This window comes from Ursus maritimus, unplaced genomic scaffold, assembly GCF_017311325.1.
Source record: "Ursus maritimus isolate PB19 unplaced genomic scaffold, ASM1731132v1 scaffold_10, whole genome shotgun sequence".
NCBI classification, from domain to species: domain Eukaryota; kingdom Metazoa; phylum Chordata; class Mammalia; order Carnivora; family Ursidae; genus Ursus; species Ursus maritimus.
The window spans coordinates 10,530,556-10,550,810 of record NW_024423344.1 but is presented as its reverse complement, the minus strand read 5'-3'; the positions used below and the strand labels follow the sequence as shown (position 1 = coordinate 10,550,810).

The 20,255-nt window shown below is 46.3% G+C and overlaps 1 long non-coding RNA gene across 2 annotated transcripts in view; it reads left to right on the top strand.

The window, feature by feature from the left end:
- LOC121100620 overlaps positions 1–14,069 on the top strand; it is a 31,458-nt gene extending 17,389 nt beyond the window's left edge. The window contains exons 3-4 of one of the 2 annotated variants that reach the window (XR_005832352.1): positions 6,778–6,869; positions 13,779–14,069. This is a non-coding gene — a long non-coding RNA (uncharacterized LOC121100620). Of the gene's footprint in view, positions 1–6,777; positions 6,870–13,770 lie in introns of both variants that reach the window. The other variant, XR_005832349.1, reaches the window with a different exon arrangement.
- Positions 14,070–20,255: the final 6,186 nt, after the last annotated feature.

The window sequence follows — 20,255 nt, the reverse complement described above, 5'->3', positions numbered from 1 at the left end:
CCCCGGTTGAGAGCCACTTCCTGAGCCCTGTCAGCAGACGGCCACCAGCAGTTTCCAGCTGTGTTGATTCTTTAGGTGTGGGGGCAGGAGACAGAGTGGCTTTTGGCTCCCCTGGGGAGATGACTCACAGTGGGAATGTTCTAAGGTAGACACGGGGCTCATGGCGCCAGGCCTCCTGCATGAGAGTGTTGCAGGGGAAAAGGTAAAACCTTTGAGAGTAGACACGCGCTCATTTCTCCAGGCGCTCATTTCTCCAGTCCGTTAGCCTGAGGTTGAGGTGGGTGCCTGAAAAGGTCAGCTTGGTGGTTAGAGTTCTGTGGTCAGACACCCCGGTTTGAATCCCAGCTTTGCTCTTAATTTGCAGTGGGACTTTGGATAAGTTACTTTACCTATCCGTGTCTCGGTTTCCTTATTTGCCATATGGGAATGAGAATATCCATATCGTAGAGTTGTTTAAAAAATTCCATGAGATAATGCCTGTGTTTGATGCATAGTAAGTGCTTAGCCCATGTGACCCACTTTTAAATTTCTGGACCGATCTTTGACAATGATGATGATGATTGTTTTGTTTGAATGTAGATAAGTAGATCTCTGCCCAGATTCTCCAGATAATTGTGTGAGCCTCTTGCTTGGTTGATTCTGGAAACAGTATACCCAGTAGCAACTTTAGAGTCTCCTTCTTGCTTAAAAAAAAATTTTTTTTTTAAGTAGGCTCCACACCCAATATGGGGCTTGAACTCACGATGCCGAGATCATCCTTCTTGCTCTTTATGGGAAGTATGGACTCCCTCTCCTTGTGCGCTTCCATGGTTATCAGCAAAGCTCTGGTGTCCTGAGAAAGTTCTGCTCACCACCAATGCCCCATCAGGATTCTTGGCCGTAAGCCTCTTGGTGAGCGTGAGATGTTTTGCAAACATGTTTAACCCCATCGTATCCATGCAAGGGTTTACTAATATATTCAATTTCCAAGCAAGAGATAATTTAAAAAAAATGGAAATCAGTGAAAAATCATGAATGTTGCCCTTGTGTATGGACTGAGTCATTCAACATTAGAGAAGGTTCGAAAGGACAAAGGATAATTGTATAATGTATAAAAGCTGTCTTGCTTCTTTGGTCAATAATCAGCAAGAGATAGGACAGCAATAGAGAGAAACGAAAGGGTTCAGAGTGTCATGGCTCAGAGGCTCGCATCAGCGGAGAGTCTCCCAGCCTCCGTCAGGAGCATGCCAGGAGTTTGAAGACACAGAGGCTGGAGCTTGCTGCAGGCCATGGATATTTCCTCTGCACAAGGCCCCCTTTGAACGGGCCTGACTTCAAAGTGCAGGGGGTGGTGGAGACACAGTTAAGGAGAGCCTTGTCATATTTGCAGATATGCTCTCTCTCAGTGTGTTTTCAGGGCAGAAAAAAACCAGATTTGTTGGGGGAAATATGCCCGAGAGAACGTTTATCAGCGAAGAGGAGGAGCGTGGACTTGCTTTTCAAGCACGCCTGTTTGATGGACATCAGTCTGAGGGCTGCCGGTGGAAAGCCCTCAACAGGCGACTGGGATGACACACAGGACCTGGCCTGCTTCTATGCGAAGGAGCTTCTAAACACGAAGAATCTTGCAACTGCCTGGCAGCTGCTTCGTTATTGCCCCACCCACGTGACATGTAAGCTCAGATCTGTAAACGTGGGGATCGGTTTTAAAATCCGAGGGCATCAACAGATGGTACAGCTACAACCAGGACTAGGTCCTTCTGCAGTCTTTCGGGCGCCAGGCAAGAGCGGCTCCCTTGGAGGTCGGAGCTCTGTATTGTGGGAGCTGAAAGCAGCCTAGATGTTCACAGGAAGGGGCACCTGGGTGGCTCAGTGGGTTGACTTGTGATTTCGGCTCAGGTGGAGATCTCAGTGTCCTGGGAATCCAGCCCTGTGTTGGGCTCCTTGCTCAGTGGGGAGTCTGCTTGTCTCCCTCTGCCCCTGCCTCTCCCCCTGGTCCTGTGCGCTTTCTCTCTCTCGCTCTCTAAAACAAATAAATAAATCTTTTAAAATTTATTTATGTATTTATTTATTTATGTATTTATTTTTAATTATTTTAGATAATTTTTAAAAAGAGTCACACAGGGAAGCAGGTTCCATCCCAGGGGCTATTTGCTTCCCTTTCCTCTAACTTTTTCTAGTCCAGCAAAGTCCAGGGCCTTGGAATTCTAGCCAACCTATTGGCCGATGTAGAAAAATGAGCAAGGAGAATTGGCCAAGCAGCGGGCCCGGGCACCAACTCAGAATTCACCGTTAGGATTGGGCGCTGGTGGAACTTACATCTGTTGAGTCCACATCGTTACTGAGTAAACCTTAGAAGTTGCTATGATAGGTCGGCTGAGGATGAAAACGACATTTTATTTTTATTTATTTATTTTTTAAAAGATTTTATTTATTTATTTGACAGAGAGAGAGACAGCCAGCGAGAGAGGGAACACAAGCAGGGGGAGTGGGAGAGAAAGAAGCGGAGGAGCCTGATGTGGGGCTTGATCCCAAGACCCCGGGATCACACCCTGAGCCGAAGGCAGACGCCTAAAACGACTGAGCCACCCAGGCGCCCCTAAAATGACATTTTAACATCGTATGTATTTTTTAAAGTTTTTTATTTTCAATATTAATTTATTTATTTAAGGGGGGGTGGGGCAGAGGGAGAGGGCAAGAGAGAATCCTAATCAGGCTCCACGCCCAGCACAGAGTCCGGTGCAGGGCTGTACTGGGGGCTGGGTCTCAGGACCCTGACATCATGACCTGAGCCAAAATCAAAAGTCAGGCACTTAACTACTGAGCCACCCAGGTGCCCCCAAAGGTTTTTTTTTTTTTTAATTTATTTAAGTACTTGTTACACCCCACGTGGGGCTTGAGACTCATGACCCTGAGATCAAGGGTCCCATGTTCTGACGGAGCAGCCAGGTGCCCCACAGTATGTACTTAAAGAAAAAGGTTTATTTTGCAGTAATTTTAGACTTACAGAAAAGTAAAAATACTACAGTGGATTTTTATATATCCCTCACCCCACCTCCTCTAATGTTTACATCTTATATAATTACAGTACAATGATCAAAAGCAAGAAATTAATACTATTAACTAAACTATGGCTTTATATGGAGTTTGCCAGTTTTTTCACTAATGCCCCCTTCCCAGGATCCCACATTGCATTTAATTATTTCTCCTTAGTTTCCTCCAATCTCGGACAATTCCTCAGTCCTTCCTTGTTGTTCATGATTTTGTCACTGTCAGGGAAAAAAAACACCAGTCAGTCATTTTGTAGAATGTCTCTCCATTTGGGTTTGACTGTTGATTTCTCATGAGTTTTTAGCAAGGTCGCAGTAGACGTGGTAGGCTCTTCTCAGTGCATCAGACCAAGGGATTCACGATGTCGATAATTCCTAGAACTGGTGATGTTTACCTTGATTGCTAGACTAAAGGGCTGGGTTTCTCTGCTTTTTCTTTTTTAAGTTAATAAATATCTTGAGGGAGATACCGTTAGATTGTACAAGTATCCTGTGTCTTCTCAAATTTTCACCCACTAATTGGCACACCCGCTGGAGAATCTTGCCAGCAAAAGTGATTTCTGTGGCATTGTAATGGTGAGTCTGTCTTTTCCTTATTCCTTTTGCAATTGTTAATTGGAATTCTTCTGTAAGGAAGAGCTGCCCCTTTCTCCCCCATTCATTCATTCATTCATTCATTCATTCATTCATTCATGTGTTTATATTAGTATGAACTCATGGCTATTTCTTTTATTCTATGGGCTCTAATCTAATTATATTATCATTTACATTGTACCTCAGATTGTTCCAGCTTTGGCCATTGGAAGCGCTTTCAGGTTGGGTCCTGTGTTCTTTGACTCCTGTGCCTTCATGCTTCTTTGGGCACTTTCTCGCCTGTTGGCACCACAAGATGTCTCATGTCTCTGCTCTCCAAGCTGGATCGACCACTTCTCAAAGAGCACTGGTGCCCTTTAAAGGATCACAGTATTTAAAGACCAACCTCTGGGCACTAGGTGGGCTCCCTGGCGTTGGGGTGTTGTGGCTTCTAGGCCTTCTCAGCAGGCAGAGCTAAGAAATGTATGTATGTGTGATAAGCCAAGTATATGCACATATTTGTTTATTTCTTCATCTATTGACCTGTGTACATATTTAAAAGAACATGAAAGTTTGTACTGATAGCCCTGATTCCAGCCCATCACCACAGGGTTTATTCCAGCCTTTCCCCTTTCCCTAACTGCAGCTTCTTTCTCTGCTGGTGAGAAGTCTGGTTCTCATGATCAGTGCTGTTCTTGCTGTTCTGTTCAACCCTAGTCTACGCGTAAAGTAATTTGAGAATTGCTAACCCACAGTCTTCTGAGAAGCGAGTTCACTGTCATGCAGTATTTGCGTAGAGTTCTTTGTGTCTTAAGCCTTACAGTCTCCTGTTAAAATACTGTTCTCAAAGTTCCAAAGTTCTTTTCTTCACCCCTTTCTGAGTGGTTATGTTATTCTTTTGTAATACACTTAGGCTAATTTGTTATGGTGTATATTCCTTTTGGGTTCCCTCCCACACCCTGGTTCATTTGGTTTTTTGAATTTACGTACAACAAACTTCACACTTTGCGGTGTACAGGTCTGAGGGTTTTGTTTTGTTTCGTTTTGGTTTAAGATTTTGTTTGTTTGAGAGCAAGAGAGAGCACATGAGCTGGGAGTGGGGGGAGGAGAGGGAGAAGCAGACTCCCCACTCGATCCCAGGACCCTGAGATCATGACCAGGGCCGAAGCAGCCGCTTAACCAACTGAGCCACCCAGGCACGCCGCCCCCCGCTTTTTGAAGATTTTATTTATTTGAGAGAGAGAGAAAGACTGTGGGTTTTGACAAATGCACAGAGTTGTGTATCCGCCACCACAGTCATGACACAGAATAATTCTACCACAAAATTTCCCTTCCGCAGTCAACCCCTCCCTGAACCTCATCCCCTGGCAATCACTGATCTGTTTTCTGTCCCTGTAGCGTCGCCTTTTCCAGAAAGTGCAATGAATGGAATTCTATAATAGTCTTTGGATCTGGCTTATTTCACTTAGCAAAATGTATCTAAGAGTCAGACATTCTATTGCATGAACCAGTAATTTGTTCCTTTTGATTGCTGAATAATATTCCACTTATTAGGCACCTCAGGCTGCTGTTGCCATTGCTGTCACGCTGGCTTGAGTCACGGCTGGGTCTTCCAGAAGAAAAAATGACACTTGTACTGCTGGTTTGCTGGTACTGTGGATTCTGTTCTCCTTTCTCAATCTGCCTGCAGCTGTTTCCTTTTCAGATTCCCCGAACAGATGCTGCCTCGTTCTGCCCAGGTTTTGTAAAGGCAATCAGTCCATGGGAGAGTCCAGGCAGAGGGTGTGTTCACCATCGTAGCCAGAGCCAGGCCCTCTGTCCTTTGTCTTTTTGCTTTTAGAAGTCTGAAGTCACTATGTTTCCTGAGCCTTGTAATTGATCTATTTCGTCTTCCTGGAAACTCGTAGGATCATTTTTTTGTTCCCAGGGGGTCCCCAGTGGTTAGAAATTGCCCAATGATGTCCTTGGACAATTTTCATCCATTGTGTTGGGTACTTGGTGGACACTTTCATTCTAGAATGGCATGCCCTGTTCTGGAACAACTACTTGAATAATTTTGTCGATGATTTTCCTTCTATTTCTCTCTTCTCCCTTTCTGAGATTTCTTCCATTACTTAAATGTCAGACTTCCTGGACTCATCCTCCACTTTCCTCTTCTCCTTCATTTTCCATCTCTTTGTCTTTTTGCTATAGTTTCTGGGATACTTACCATCAACTTTATTTTCCAGTCTCTCTATTAAATTGGTCATCTGTGCAGTCATGTGTTTAGTTCCCAAGAGCTCTTTTGGCTATTGTTCTCTATGTTTCTTCTCTTTCTTATATTTTCTTCTTTTTTTTTTTTAGAGAGAGAGAGAGAGAGAGAGGGAGTGGGGTGGGGGAGGGACAGAGGGGGAGGGAGGGAGCGAATCCTCAAGCAGACTCCCCACCGAGCGCGGAGCCTGATGTGGGGCTCAATCCCACAACCCTGAGATCATGACCTGAGCCAAAATCAAGAGTCAGACGCTCAACCAAATGAGCCCCCCAGACACCCCTCTCCTTTTTTATAGCATTCCGGTCTTTTTTCTTCAATCTTCTATCATCTCTTTGAGGATATTAATGATTTGGGGGAAAGTTTCTTCTCCCTCATAGACTCCAGGTTGCCTTTTTCTTCTGTTTGTGGTAGAGCTACGTCCATGACAGAGCTGAGAAGCAACAAGCTAACTGGAGGCTTGAGCTCAACACAGGAGTTTGCTGACTGTGAACGTCTCTGTGGGGCGAGCTGGCTGGGTGGACTATTTGTTGAACATTCCCTAATTTCAATATTTTGGGTGGTTTCTCCTGGGCTGGTCAGACTCTCCAGAGCAGAACTTTAGTCTCCTGCTTGGAATCTTAACATCTGGCGGCCAAAGTTCTGGGAGCTAAGCTGGGGGAAGAGAGCCAGAAGTCTCAGCAGCTGGCACTTACCGTGGGTACTATCATTTGATCTTCTTGGTTTTGACGCGGTATGTCCAAGTTCCCAGTCCACAGACTTCTATTTTACACTCTTAGGAGGGTGAAGTCTCTAGACTATGGTTAGATGGGGTCAAAGCAGTCTCGCCATGTACAGAGTGGGGGCAAAAAGCTAGAGATCTGTGTCTCGGGGGGTTTTCACCCAGTCCTTATTTTAGCTACCCTGTTTATGCCTCCATTTCCAAAGGTACTTGGTGCTGTTGGTTCCTGAGTTTTTTGAAGATTCTCTTGTGTGAAACGAGCTCATTCTTCACTTTATCTACTGCCCACTCAAGGCCGGTAAGTCCTTTATCCCTCGCTCACCTGCTTCCTAGCTTCTCATATTTTGTTGCTGTTTTCTCCTCTCCTGTCCCGCCTGCCTGTGTGGGGTGTGTCTTTAAACAATCTCTTTACTGTAGTTTTAGTGTATTTTGGGAGGAAGCAAGTTAGATGTGATAGTCATTCTTGCATCCTAAAAAGGAAATCTAGAATGTATTTTCTTAAATATCGGAAATCATAACTCTTCATGCTAAAATGGGACTTGGATACCACAGTTGCTGGGCCTCAGGTAGACAGGTGACTCGTACAAAGCCACGCAGCTAGTTAGGGAAGAACAACTTTCAGACCTGGGACCTGACTTGCCTAAATCTGTTTGTACTATACCAGCGCAGTGCCCCTTATGATCATTATGAAATAACGTTAACAAAATCTTGTATTCTGAACTAGTCTAAGACTCATGGAAAGTTCCAAAAAACAGTACAGAGGGTTCCCATGTGGCCTTGGCTCAGCTTCCCCCAACAATAGTCTTATAGACAACAGCACATCTTAAAACCAGGAGCTGTGTGTTGGCACAACACTCTGACGAAGGTAGGGTACAGACCCTCAAGCAACATTGTGAATGGATCTTTTGTGTATTTTGTGTATTCTGCTAAGCAAAAGCCAGAAGAGGACTCAATCCTTTCATATTAAGGAGGCTATAATCTAAATCGACATATGAAAATAACTCACCAAATAGCACTCAAGTACAGTCCAAAATATTTTTAGAGCCGTCTTCCAGAAAAGCAAGAGGTGGTGAAAAGAGGATGGGCTTTGAAATCAGACAAATCTAAGTCCAAATCCAACTTCACTGCTTAAGATTTGTGTGTCCCTGGGCAGGGAATTTCCCTGAGCCTCATGTTCTTACTGTAAAATGGTGAATATTATTATCTACTTCTTAGCGCGGCGAGGATGAAATCATACAGATTACGGGCTAGAACAGTGCTTGGTACATAGTAGGTATTCAATAAATGGTCACCATAATAATTATTAATAAAATAATAATCCCTAATAATCATAATCCTCTGGTTGTCCGCTCGATCTCGTGTCCAGCCCAACACCAGGTAGGTTTCTACCTCCTAATTTACTCTGTCGGGTTTAGACAGAAATCAGAGAACGGTTCCTGTGAAGAGAGGCCTCCGAAGACACCATGACTTCCCCAAATCGGCGGCACACGAGCGTCCTCTGAGCCCCCTAATCTTCCACGTCAGTGTTCCAGTAAAGTAGGGGAGGATGGTCAAATGTTTAACTAAATGCACGTAATTTACCTTTTCTTTTAAAGAAAACTTTGGAAAGTGACTAGGATTCTTTTAGTTGTAGTACAAGATAAGAGTGCAAACCTAAAGGCTAGGAGGACAGATCTCTCGCCCACGGTATCACTTTACAAGCAGTTCGGCTCAAGCCCAGGTGCAGACACGTGCTCCTTTCCCAGCACTCCACCGAGCCTCCCCCCACCCATTTGACATGCAAGTCCAAGGGTCTCAGCCCTTAGAGGAAGTGGCCATCACAGGCCCAGCAAGAATGCTTTGGAATTAGAAACCCATGCAAATTCTAAACTGAGCTTTGCCTGATTATCTGAACAAAAACACTTGCAAGGCAGTGTGTGAACTAGCAATTTGGGCTTTTCAAAGGCCCACACTTGGGCCCCACTCAGCAGGTGGGTGTCCAGTGAGCATCCTGCTTTACATCCCACCTGAGCTCCCCACCTGCCTGACTCTGGCTTGAATTTCCTGCCCTTGGCATCAACAGAAAGGGGGGCTCATAAAGGCAGCAGCTGCCAGTTGGGCCCCACAGCAAGGAAGGAGCTCCGCTTGCAAATTTGGCCATTTGTTTAAATTGTAAAGTCAGGACTTTCCTTTGGGGGTCGGGGTGACCCTGAGTGCATTTGGGTCCACCCAAGCAGGCGGATGGTAGAACAGGATCGGAGGATAAAGAAAAAGCTACTTCGTGATCCTGTGGCTTTTCCTGTTCCTACTGCCTGTTATTTGAATGAATAACTTCCAGGCCTTCCTTTGTGTCTCCAACCGTGTTCCTCCCCGACCATCTCACAAAGGATCACATTTCCTTCTGCCGGTTTATCTCGTCTGTCTGTGGGTTTTTTAGGGACTCAGGTACAGCTTTTGGTAGTTCAGTAGAACTGCAAATTCAAGAAATTCTCTCTTCTTTTAATCGTGCAATTCACATAACCAGAATATTCTCAAAGAAATTAGGCTACATCTAAAAAAACAGTGTAGTCAGTGCTGTTACATGAATGGAAAACAGTGTTTATTATGGGCTGATTTGTGCCGTCCCCTCCTGCCACCGCCACCGCCACCCCACTCATGTCGAAATCCCAACCCCCAATACCTCGGAATGTGATGATATTTGGAGACAAGGATTTTAAAGAGGTGATTAAGTTAAAAGGAAGCCTTTTGGGTGGGACCTAATCCCATATGACTCGTGTCCTCCTAAGAAAAGGCTATTAAGGCGCAGGCGCAGGGACAGAGGGGAGACCATGGCGGTGGCCATCTACGAGTCAAGGAGACAGGACTCAGAAGAAACCAACCCCGCTGACACCTTGATCTTGCACTTCCAGCCCTCAGAGCTATAAGGCAATAAATCTCTGTTGCTGAAGACACCCGGTCAGGGCATCCTAGCAGACAGCACGTGGTTCAGCCCTAATCGTGTTGTGATTTTGATCAATCCATTCACAAAAGATAATGGGCACCTATTTTTTTAAAAAAAATCACCACGTGAAGTGAGTCTACTTGTTTTCTTTTTCACAGCTTAACTGAGGGGTAACTCACATCCAATAAACGGTTCGTATTGAAGTGTACAATCTGATAAATGTTGACATCTCTCTACGCTCATAAACCCATCAACACCATCAGGATAATGAACATATCTGTCATCTTGAAGAGTCTCCCTGAGCTCCCTGGTACTCTCTCTGTCTTCCCCTTCCCCTTCCCCATTTTCCAGGCCACCACCGAATCTGCGTTCTGTCACTAGAGATTAATCTGCCACTTCTAGAGGTTTGTATAAATGGAATCATATAGCATGCATTCTTTTTCGCCTAATTGCTTTCACTCTGTCTAATTATCTTTAGATTCATCCAGGTGGTTGTGTGTCTCGATCGTTACTACTACTGTCCTATTGTATGCGTTCGCCACAGTCCCTCCGTCCACCTGCAAAAGGACTCTTGAAGGCCTGTTTCGTTTTCTTTCTAATCAAAAAGTTTTCATTGATGATGATATAGGGGGATTATGTACCAGATTGTCTCTATTTACTGTCTTATCCAGGTTATATTATTTTAAGAATAGGAAAATATTGTAATAACTTTTCTGATGATAGCGAGGGTCCCCATTGTTTTCAAATGAGGGTTTCGTTTCTTAATTATCGGAATGCCCTAGAATAGGAATTTCAAGAAACTGACATGGATTTTAGTTGATTCTGAGTTATTGCTTTTGACCATAGTGGGTTTTTTTTTCTCCTTTTCTACCCAATTTAATCAAGTTTTTGGTTTATAATTGTTTGAGATTCGGAATTGAGCCGCTGTAAACATATGTGCACAAGTCTTCCTGTAGACATATGCTTTCTTTTTGTTCGGGAAAATACACAGAATTGAAATGGTTGGATCACATGGAAAGGTGTTTGACCTTTTAAAAATTGCTAGACTTTTCCCAAAATGGCTCTGCCATGTTGCACCATCACCAGCGGTCTGTGAGGGTTCCAGCTCGGCTCCATCTTTGCCAATACCTGGAAGAGTTGAGCCCTTTGACTTAGCCGTGCCGATAGGAATGCGGTGGCATAGCATCAGATGTGAACTTGCATCTCCCTAATGATGTTGAGTGGCATTGCCGTTCACATATCTTTTTTTAGATGACATGTCTGCTCGGATCTTTTTGCCCATTTTTTAACTGGGTCGTTTGTTTTCTTGCTATTGGGTTTTGAGAGTTCATTATGTATTCTGGATGCAGGTCTTTTATCAGATACAGACTTGGCAAATATTTTTTTCTAGCCTGTGACTTGGGTTTTCATTCTCTTAATACCATCTTTCAAAGAGCAGAATTTTTAATTTTGATGAAATCCAATTTATCAACCTTCCCTTTTATAGATTGTGCTTGTGGTGTCACATGTAAGAAATCTTTGCCTAATCTTGTCACCAAGATTTTCTTCTATGTTTTCTTCAAAAAGTGTCACAGTGTTAGGTTTTATATTTAGGATTATAGCCCATTTTGAGTTAATGTTTATATGTGGTATGAGATATGAGTCAAAATTCTTTAATTTTTTTATTTTTTTTTTGCACGTGGGTGTTGAGTTGTGTCAGTATCATTTGTTAAAAAGATTGTGCCTTCTCTGGTGAATTGCCTTTGCATCGTTGTCATAAATCAGTTGTCCTTATATGTATGGCTTTTTGTTTTTTAAGATTTTATTTATTTGACAGAGAGAGAGACAGCCAGCGAGAGAGGGAACACAAGCAGGGGGAGTGGGAGAGGAAGAAGCAGGCTCCAAGTGGAGGAGCCTGATACGGGGCTCGATCCTAGGACCCTGGGATCACGCCCTGAGCTGAAGGCAGACGCTTAACAACTGAGCCACCCAGGCGCCCCTGCACTTCTGTTTAAACCCCTACCCTGCCTCTGCTTCTCTCACTCCCTCTTAGTTCTGGACTTTGCCCCCTGCTTGGCCCCAAAGTAGAGGTCATCAGCTGAGAACTTTGTAACTGGTACACTCCGCCAACGATAAGGTTTTCTACATTTGTACTAATCCTTACCTGTTTCCTTCCTAGCTTGAAGAACAATACCAATTATCATAATGACCAGATAATTACAGTTACAAATACTGAGTTCTTTCTATGGGCCAAACACTATGCACTTCATACCATTTCTCATTTCATCTGCAGAAGATCTCTATCTGGTAGAGAGATACTGTCCTTGTCCTCATTTGACGGAGGGGGAAGTGAAGGCAGTGAAGTTCTTTGTGCTTCCCATGGTCGGGTAGCTAGTAGGAGTTGGAGCTAGGGTTCAAGACTGGGTCTGTCTGATTTCTGTCCAGACCTAATGATCCTGTTAGTACTGTCCATCCCCTGCCCTCCTAGCTCATCAAAAAGCTTGCTCCGTTCATTACCTCCCTCTCCTTTGTCTCTTCCCCTTCCCTTTCTACTTGCTCCTTTCCATCAAGGTATTCATATCAAAACAAGAATCTTCAACCTCTGTAAGAAGTTGGAGTTTTCCAAGTGTTTATCTACAGCCAGACTCACATTCTGCAGATTTATATTTTAAGTTGTATATTGGAAAGCTCCCCTGGGATATCTCACGGACACCTCAAATATAAAAAAAAATTGATCGTCTTGCCTGCAGACCTGGCCCTCCTCTGGAATTCTCTGCCCCAGCAAATGGCTCTTCCAACCACACAGGGGGCCAAGCCAGAAACCGACAGTCAAAAGACTCAGATTTTGGTTTCAAAACACAGCTCTGCCACTTACTAGACTGGAGACATTTGAGCCTCAATTTCCCAACCCGAAAAATGGGGGTAAAAATTCTACTTCACAGTGTTGTTTTCTGAGCTAAATGGCCAGGTGCGTTGCTTGATAATAATGACAACTGTTCTCATCATTGTCATCATTGTCACCATCATCATCTCCTATTAGCCCCTCCTTCTTTCCAGTCACTCTTACTCACCTCCTTACGGTTCCACAAACATACCCGGCGCCATCATTTCAATTTCTTCAATTTTGCTATTCTGCGAAAACATCTTCCTACATTCTAGACCAGTGATCACTGAAGTGCCACCCATGGGGTGTTAGAAAGCATTAGAACGTCTATTTATGTTCATTTTTAGAAATTCATCTGTTAAGGTTTTATTTGTGAATTTCTGGGAAACATATACAGTAAAAATAGATGAGGAGCGCCGGGGTGGCTCAGTCGGTTAAGCGTCTGCCTGGGTTTAGGGCACGATCTCCGTGGGGAGCCTGCTTGTCCCTCTGCCTGCCACGCCCCCTGCTTGTGTGCACATGCGCGCGCGCGCTCTCTCGGACAAATTAATAAATAACATCTTTAAAAAATATAGTTGGTAGTTCATCATTCTTGACTGAGTGAAGGGCCCTGTTTTGTTCTTGTGTAGGACATCATGTCATTTTGTGCTAACTGGGTGTCTTCCCCAGGGACTGTGACCCGGTTAGGCTGAAGTTGCCCTCAACGGGTTCCGCTCTGCTTAGTTTGGGAGGGAATGGATTTATTACAGGCTGTTGCCTCGTAGTGACGTCTTAACCTTTAGCATGGATCAGAATCTGCAGAAAGGTTTGTTAAAGCCAAGATTACGGGGCCCCGCCCCGGAGTTTCTGATGCGGTGGGCCTGGTGTAGGGTCTGAGAATTTGCATTTCTAACGAGGTCCCAGGCGCTGCTGATACTGCTGGGCCAGAGGCCGCCCTTTGGGAACCACTGGGTTACGGGATGGTGACAAGGGCTCAAGACAGCGGCTCCAGACTGGGCATCCTGGACACAGCTCCCAGCGTCACACTGCAAAACTGGCTTGGCCAGGTCGTTCCTGCGCCTGCTGCTTCCACTGTCAAGCCCCAAATCTCACTGCCTCCACCGCAGGCAGGAGAGCCGCACCACCAGGTACTTGCGTGGTTGGCGCACCGCACCCAGGAGGTCAGAGACTGACTAGACCTTAGTGCCTTTCTTGCCCTTGCTGGAGACGGCCCAAGGCACCGCCACCTCTGTGTGAGCCAGGGCAAGTAATGGGAACTCAGGAAAAACTGCTTGTTTTGCTCCTTTTCCTGCTTCTATTCTTGCGAGGACCTACGTCTCCCCGCCCCCTGCCCGCCCCCTTACACGCGCCTTATAGAGCAGATCGCGTATGTCCTCCTTGTAAAGGTCAAGGAGTTAATGAACGATTTCTTTGGAGTCTTCCAGCACAATGGATACGATCTAAAGAGTGACCGGGCAGGGTCAACATGAAGGTTTTCCAAGACCGCGGACTCACCAGGACGCCTGGCTCCAGGGCATAAGTAGCATATAGAGGATACCGAAACACTCCTTTCTGTTCCCGATGCCTGGGAAGACACACGCACCAGACCACAATTCTCAGTAAAAACCCCAGACCCCAAGCAAAGATGAGACTCTCTCTCCTTTTCCTTTCTGAGTCCCCCAGATGCTCTTCTGTATCTGCTCTTTCTTTATCTTCAATAAACTCTGCTCTCATTTCCTGCGGGCTTGTGTCTGATTTCCATCCTGCAGGAAGCCAAGGACCCTCCGGGCTGGTCCTGCGGGCCCGCCTGCCTGCGTGATCTGTATCCAGAGGGGCAGCGTGGGGGCCACTGACAGCGCTCACATCCCACCGCGGGCCAGAGCATCTGTCTGGGATAGCCTGGTGTTTTCACAACCGACCTAAGGTTACTTGTGGAATCCCCAGGGTAAGGGAGTTTGGAAAACGAAGACTCAGCATTCCAGACTTTAGTGCCTAGGAAATCTTGCTAGTAGAGTTTGGAGTGGTTTTGAGTGAGGCATCTGTTGTAGATTGTTTTTTTTTTTTTAAGATTTTATTTATTTTATTTGAGAGAGAGAGAGAGAGCATGAGTGGGGGGCGGGATAGAGGGAGGAGCAAACTGACTTCCGAGCTGGGAGTCGGACATGGGGCTCAATCCCAAGACCCCGAGATCATGACCTGAGCTGAAGGCAGATGCTTCACCGACTGAGCCACCCAGGCGCCCCTGTAGATTGTATTTTTCACCTTGCTTTCTGGTGCAGTCCTGAGCCCTAGGACCCGGCACAGAGCAGGCCGTCTGCGGGCCCCTCTCCCTTTTCCTTCCCCCGAGTGCTAGGCTCAGTCACACGCCCACAGCATGCTGATGTGTCTTGCTTGAGAGTTTGCCCTGCTGATAAAATCTGACAGGCTGCTGTCTGGGGTCTTCCCTCCGCTTTTTTTTTTTTTTTTAAAGATTTTATTTATTCATTTGCCAGAGATAGAGACAGCCAGCGACAGAGGGAACACAAGCAGGGGGAGTGGGAGAGGAAGAAGCAGGCTACCAGCCGAGGAGCCTGATGAGGGGCTCGAACCCAGAATTTTGGGATCAGGCCCTGAGCCATAGGCAGACACTTAACGACTGCGCCACCCAGGTGCCCCTCCTCCGCTTTTTTCCACAGTGAGGTGGGCTCTCTGAACACACTAGGCATACTAGGGGGAGCAGAATTTTGCAGTGATGGGTCCCCTCAGACTGTTCCCATGTGGGAGTTAGTGCCACTCGGGCTCACCTGGGATCTGGGTCACTGTGTCTTTCCCCAGGGTGATCTCTCCCCAACTCTTTCCCTCCCAGGGCTCATCTGCACAGACTGGAACCCCAGTGTGGCCCCTCTGTCTTGAGAGGCTCTGAGACCGAGACCATTCCTGGAAGGGAGATCTGGTAGGCTTCCACCAATGAGTGGCAAAGCGGTTTGCAGTGAACCCTCTCTCCCAGGGGCTTGCAGCTCTCACAGTGGTTTCCAGTGGACCCCCGTGGGCAAAGGATGCAAGCAGCCAAGTTGCCTGTTCACTCCCACTAGCTCAGATCGAGGTGTCATCTAGACCGCTTCCAACGCTTGCTCCATCCTCCTGCCTGGGAGCCTGGAGGGGCGGGCTGGGGAGGAAGGACGGGCGTGATCAGAGTTCAGGCGATACATCCTGCCAGCCTATAAGTTCCAGCCTCTTCCTTTAAAGCCACACTGCAGTGCCACCCACAGCCCTTGCCGACCATGACATAAGCAAACTGTTTTAAAATTTTGGCAGCGCTCATCGTGTCAGAAGCCAAGCTTTAAACAGAGAGGCGGCATGACACAGCGGAAGGAGCGTAGGATTTAGAAATAGAAGGTCTCCAGGATCGACTCTTTTCTCCCTATTGACACGTTGTGTGACTCTGAACACATTTCTTTTTCTTTCTTTCTTTTCTTTTTTTTTCTTAAATTTTTTTAGATTTTATTTATTTATTTGAGAGAGAGAAAGAGAGAGATCACAAACTGGGGGAGGGGCTGAGGGCGAGGGAGAAGCAGACTCCGCACTGATGGCTCGATCCCAGGACCCTGAGATCACGATCTGAGCCAAAGGTAGATGCTTAACGGACTGAGCCAGCCAGGCACCTCTCTGGGCACATTTCTTAACCTTTCCTTGACTCAGTATCTTCACCTGTAAAAAGAGAAAACTCTGCTTTGGAGACTTGTGAGGATGTAATACTAAGTGCTTGATATGTATTGTCAAACGGCCACAATCAGCCCTATTTATAGTGAGAAGCATGGAGGATGGTCACAGGCTAAGAGCTTGTTTGCCTGGGGTCCTGAACACGTGTACCTTCTCAGGATATGGACGGTCTTAGTGGGACAGAGACTGTATTTGTAGATTTTACTCATTTGCCATCTCAAATCCTGTCTAGAATAAAGCAGCATATGAAAATTATTTTTTATATTGTACATTCATTATTAAGTGAGCACTTCCCCTGTTTGGTGCAGGAGATACTGATGGGAGAGAGACAGCACCTGCCCTCAAGGATCTCATGGTTAAGGGGGCGAGGCCATCACGCACATCTGATCACAGACAGGGAGATGCCTTCAGTCACAGGGATGCTCCCGCGGTGCTGAGAGCTTGGGGGAGGGGCAGCAAGAACCATGGGCAGGGCTTTGCACTCCAGGCCAAGGAGCTGGGGCTCTGTAGGTGGTGGGAGCCCCGCTAGGAGAGAGAACCGAGTGGGTTTGCATTTGCAGCTGGGGCTGGAGGGACAGGGGAAGGCAGGACCGCCAGCACAGACACCACCACCCAGGCGAGCAGTGGCAAAGGAATGAAGACCCTGGGTGGATTCCAGGGCTGGCGAGGGGTCCCCTCCACAAGACAAGGTGGCTGACTGGATGCAGAGATAAAGCCAAGAGGCAAGGACGCGGGTGACTTCAGGGTTCTTGGCTTACGCGGCTGGGTGGATGGTCGTGCTTTGGGCCACATTTTCTTTGAACGCAACAACAAAAATCACGGCCTATTCTTAGTAATTCTGATTTCCTGTGGGTTATTTTTGGTACCGGAGTTTATTTAGTTGTCCCATCTTTTCTAAGAAAATTTTATCCGATAACTAGGAGGGGTTGTAAATAAGAGCAGAATAAGGGCAGGAATCTTTGCTTTTTTCCCTCCGGATAGGAAGCAATTCGGGGTATTTATTTGCTGTGAACTTACAGGGCTTACCAGCGCGGAGAGGGGAAGGAGGGGTGAGGGCTTGCATGGCCATGCAAGTCCTGCGCAGTTGGCCGGGCAAGTGCTCAAAACAGCTTCTGGCTTGGCCACTTTGCCAGGCACCAACCCCACAGGTTATGAAATATTTAATACTGTATTTTTATGGGAGAAATGCAGCAAGGAGAAAGAAATGTGTTGTAAAGGTGGTCTGACCAGATATTGCTCAACCAACTGGCTTGAAGAACAGGAATGTTTCTAGCCAATAGGCATTTAAGGAAGAGAAATGAAAACAAAAACAATCAAATGGTATTTTTCTCAGAGCTGGGTGAACTTGAAGGGAAGATGTATTTTCAGTTTGAGAGAGACTTTCTTTTTTCCTAATTAAGATGAATGTAATGTTTAATTACAAAGACCCCAGGTAAACTAAAAATCGACTGTTGCGAATTTTAAAAAGGTGAAAGGATTCATGTTGGGAGAAATGGACTCTTGCTGAGTCTTGGATGACTCAGGAGATGTTTGCATTATGAAGGACTGAGATTTTCAGCTGCACAGCGTATATGCTTACCGTTGGGGCGTGTGTGTTGTGTGTGTGTTTATCTCACACCAAAGACCAGGATCTCACAGAAGCCTGGGTTAGCAGGTGTCATGACTATCTATAAACGGAGCAGTGCACTGTGGATTGCTGTCACGTGGTTATTTTCTTCAAACATATCTTTGTGGTAGAATGTTCTCTTTCTGGAAGCTAACGACTTCTAATACTGGATTCTTGAGTGTATCATTAAGCCTCCCCAAACACAAATACATCTCCTGCGTTTTTAAAAGTAACGGCCCCTATAGCCATTCATCTCCGTGACTGGTGATATGTGCAAAAAATGGGATCTAAGAAGTGTTAATGGAGTAACCATCCCTGAACACTGAATAGTCAGAACCAAGCCTTCCAATCGACACTGAAGCATGCAGTCAGGGGAAGGAAGGTGTGGGGTCGAACCCTAAGTGAACGTCTCTCGGTAACCTGCGGCCACGCAGAGCAGCCTGGGCAGAGGTGTGTCCCGATGCTCCGTGGTGTGCTCGGAACTCCCCAGCTGGAGGATTGAGAGTTGTTTGCTCACCCTGTTCAAAACAAGAGGTGTAAAGGGACAACAACTGAAAGAAGACTCATAATGTGTTAACTGACTGGCGAGGCTTGACGAGCCCCAAGTATTTAATAATCTTTCAGAGCCACATGCAAAGGTCCCCATGCCTCATTAATCACCCAGCTGCAACATTTTTGTTTATCATGCTGTCACCACGAGACCTGAACTAACGTCAACTTTTCCTTCCCAAGTTTTCCCTTGTAGCAGAGCTACTCGTTAGCCTTTCTAAATTATAACAACCCATGTCTGTTTCAGGCTGGTCCCTGGGGGCTGTAATTGCAGAAGTATAACCTGGCAGTTAGGTCACATGGGCCAAGAAACCGCCGAGGCACCAACGTGCTTCCTGCCAGGCGACCTTTGGCAGCTGAAGACACGGGTGCCCCATCTGCAGCCACCGGCTGTGCGCACGCAGCTTTCCGATATTCCCAGGGCATAATGGGGGTGCCTGTTGAAAACCCCAAGTCAAAACTTGGAACCCTGAGCTCCTGCTCTGCCACCATGTCAATTTCCTGTTAATGACGAGGCTTGCTCAGGTGTTCACTGGCAAGGATGTTTGTTGGCTTTTGTTTCTTATAAAAAGAACAGTATTTTAGTCTGAGACATTTCCTACTTTTGAATTAGCGTAGAGCATGTTTCCTACTAGAAAGATCAGCATTATCTATGCAAGGATGCAGAATATCTTGCTCAGTTTAACCCTTGGGAACTGAGGCCTCGCTTCACAGCTGAGGGCATTGAGGCAGGGCACAGCCTGTGTGCTTGAGGTTGTGGGTGCTGGGAATGCTGGGCCCGGGTCTGCCTGGCATCTCAAGCCTCGGTGTCCTCATCTGTAAAAAAAGGTAGTCGTGAGGAGTCCACGAGCTGATGCGTACGAATGACGGCCACACACCATGAATGACAGCCTTCACAACGCGCCACGCACTGTTCCTTCACTAACTCATTTACCCCTCGGAGCCATTAGCATCCCCATTTTACAGATGGGAAGTTGAGGTGCAGAAAGGTACAGACAGTAACTTGCCCAAGGTCACACAACTAGTAAGGGGCAGACCTGGGGTTTGAAAAAAAGCTTGACTATAAATAGAACCCATATTCTTACTTATGACATTAAACTGCCTTTTGTAAGATAGTTGGTGAGTGCCTCATACTTGGTAAGTATCTAGTAAATATCAGCAGGGCGTACACAGCTGATTTCTTAAACCAGAAGCCATGTTTCTCCTCTCTGGATGTTATGCTAAGCGTCATGGCCACCCTTTAAAGGCCTAAAAGTACCGCTTACTAACTTCTCAAAGGGTAAGTCCCTTCTCTATGGCCTCAGGAAGTTGAATCAAACAGAAGTGTGGTAAGGTGTCAAGGCAACAGTCGGCATGGGGATGGTAAGATGCCGCCATGTTGCGGCCAAATCGGGCCAAGCCAGTGGTGGGGTACTTTAGGCCACGGGGGGATCTTGATGGGGGTTTCTGTGACAAGGAAGAGACGCTTGACCTATGTGCTTGTGTCTAGGGAGGTTATGGAGAACCTTAGGTGACTTCCAGTCCTGGGAAGGAGAGCTTGGGACAGGATCCTGGGTCCTGTGAGTGTCTCAGGCACATTCAAAGTTGGAGACTGAGAAGGATGACCAGGGCTGATCGAGAGAAGGCAGTGTGAGTCCTCCCCCAGGCCTCTGTGTTAGAGGCTCTGGAAGATGTTTTAATAGAAAAGAGATACCTATGGGATGAGACAGCATGTGTAGTCTTGGGGTAGCTGTGACTCTGGCATTTGCTTGTGGAAGGCTAGAGATGTCAACGTTCCTATGCTGAAGCTTGCTTTAGGTTTTGCCCCTCTGTGTAATTCTGCTCCATGACCGGCCGAGTACTATTTTAGGGGTGGGCCATTCGAAGATAGTAGAAAACTCAGTCCCTGCCCTCAAGCAACAGACGTTCATTGGAAGAGACAGACACATAAACAGAAAATATAAATCAATAGGGTAATCCAGAGGCAAGCAGGAGGAATCATGGGACCTTCGGGAAGGACCTCTAACTCTGAGAGGGAGGTGGTGAGATCAGAGGCGGCTGGTGATCTACCAAATGTCAGTCTCTGAGG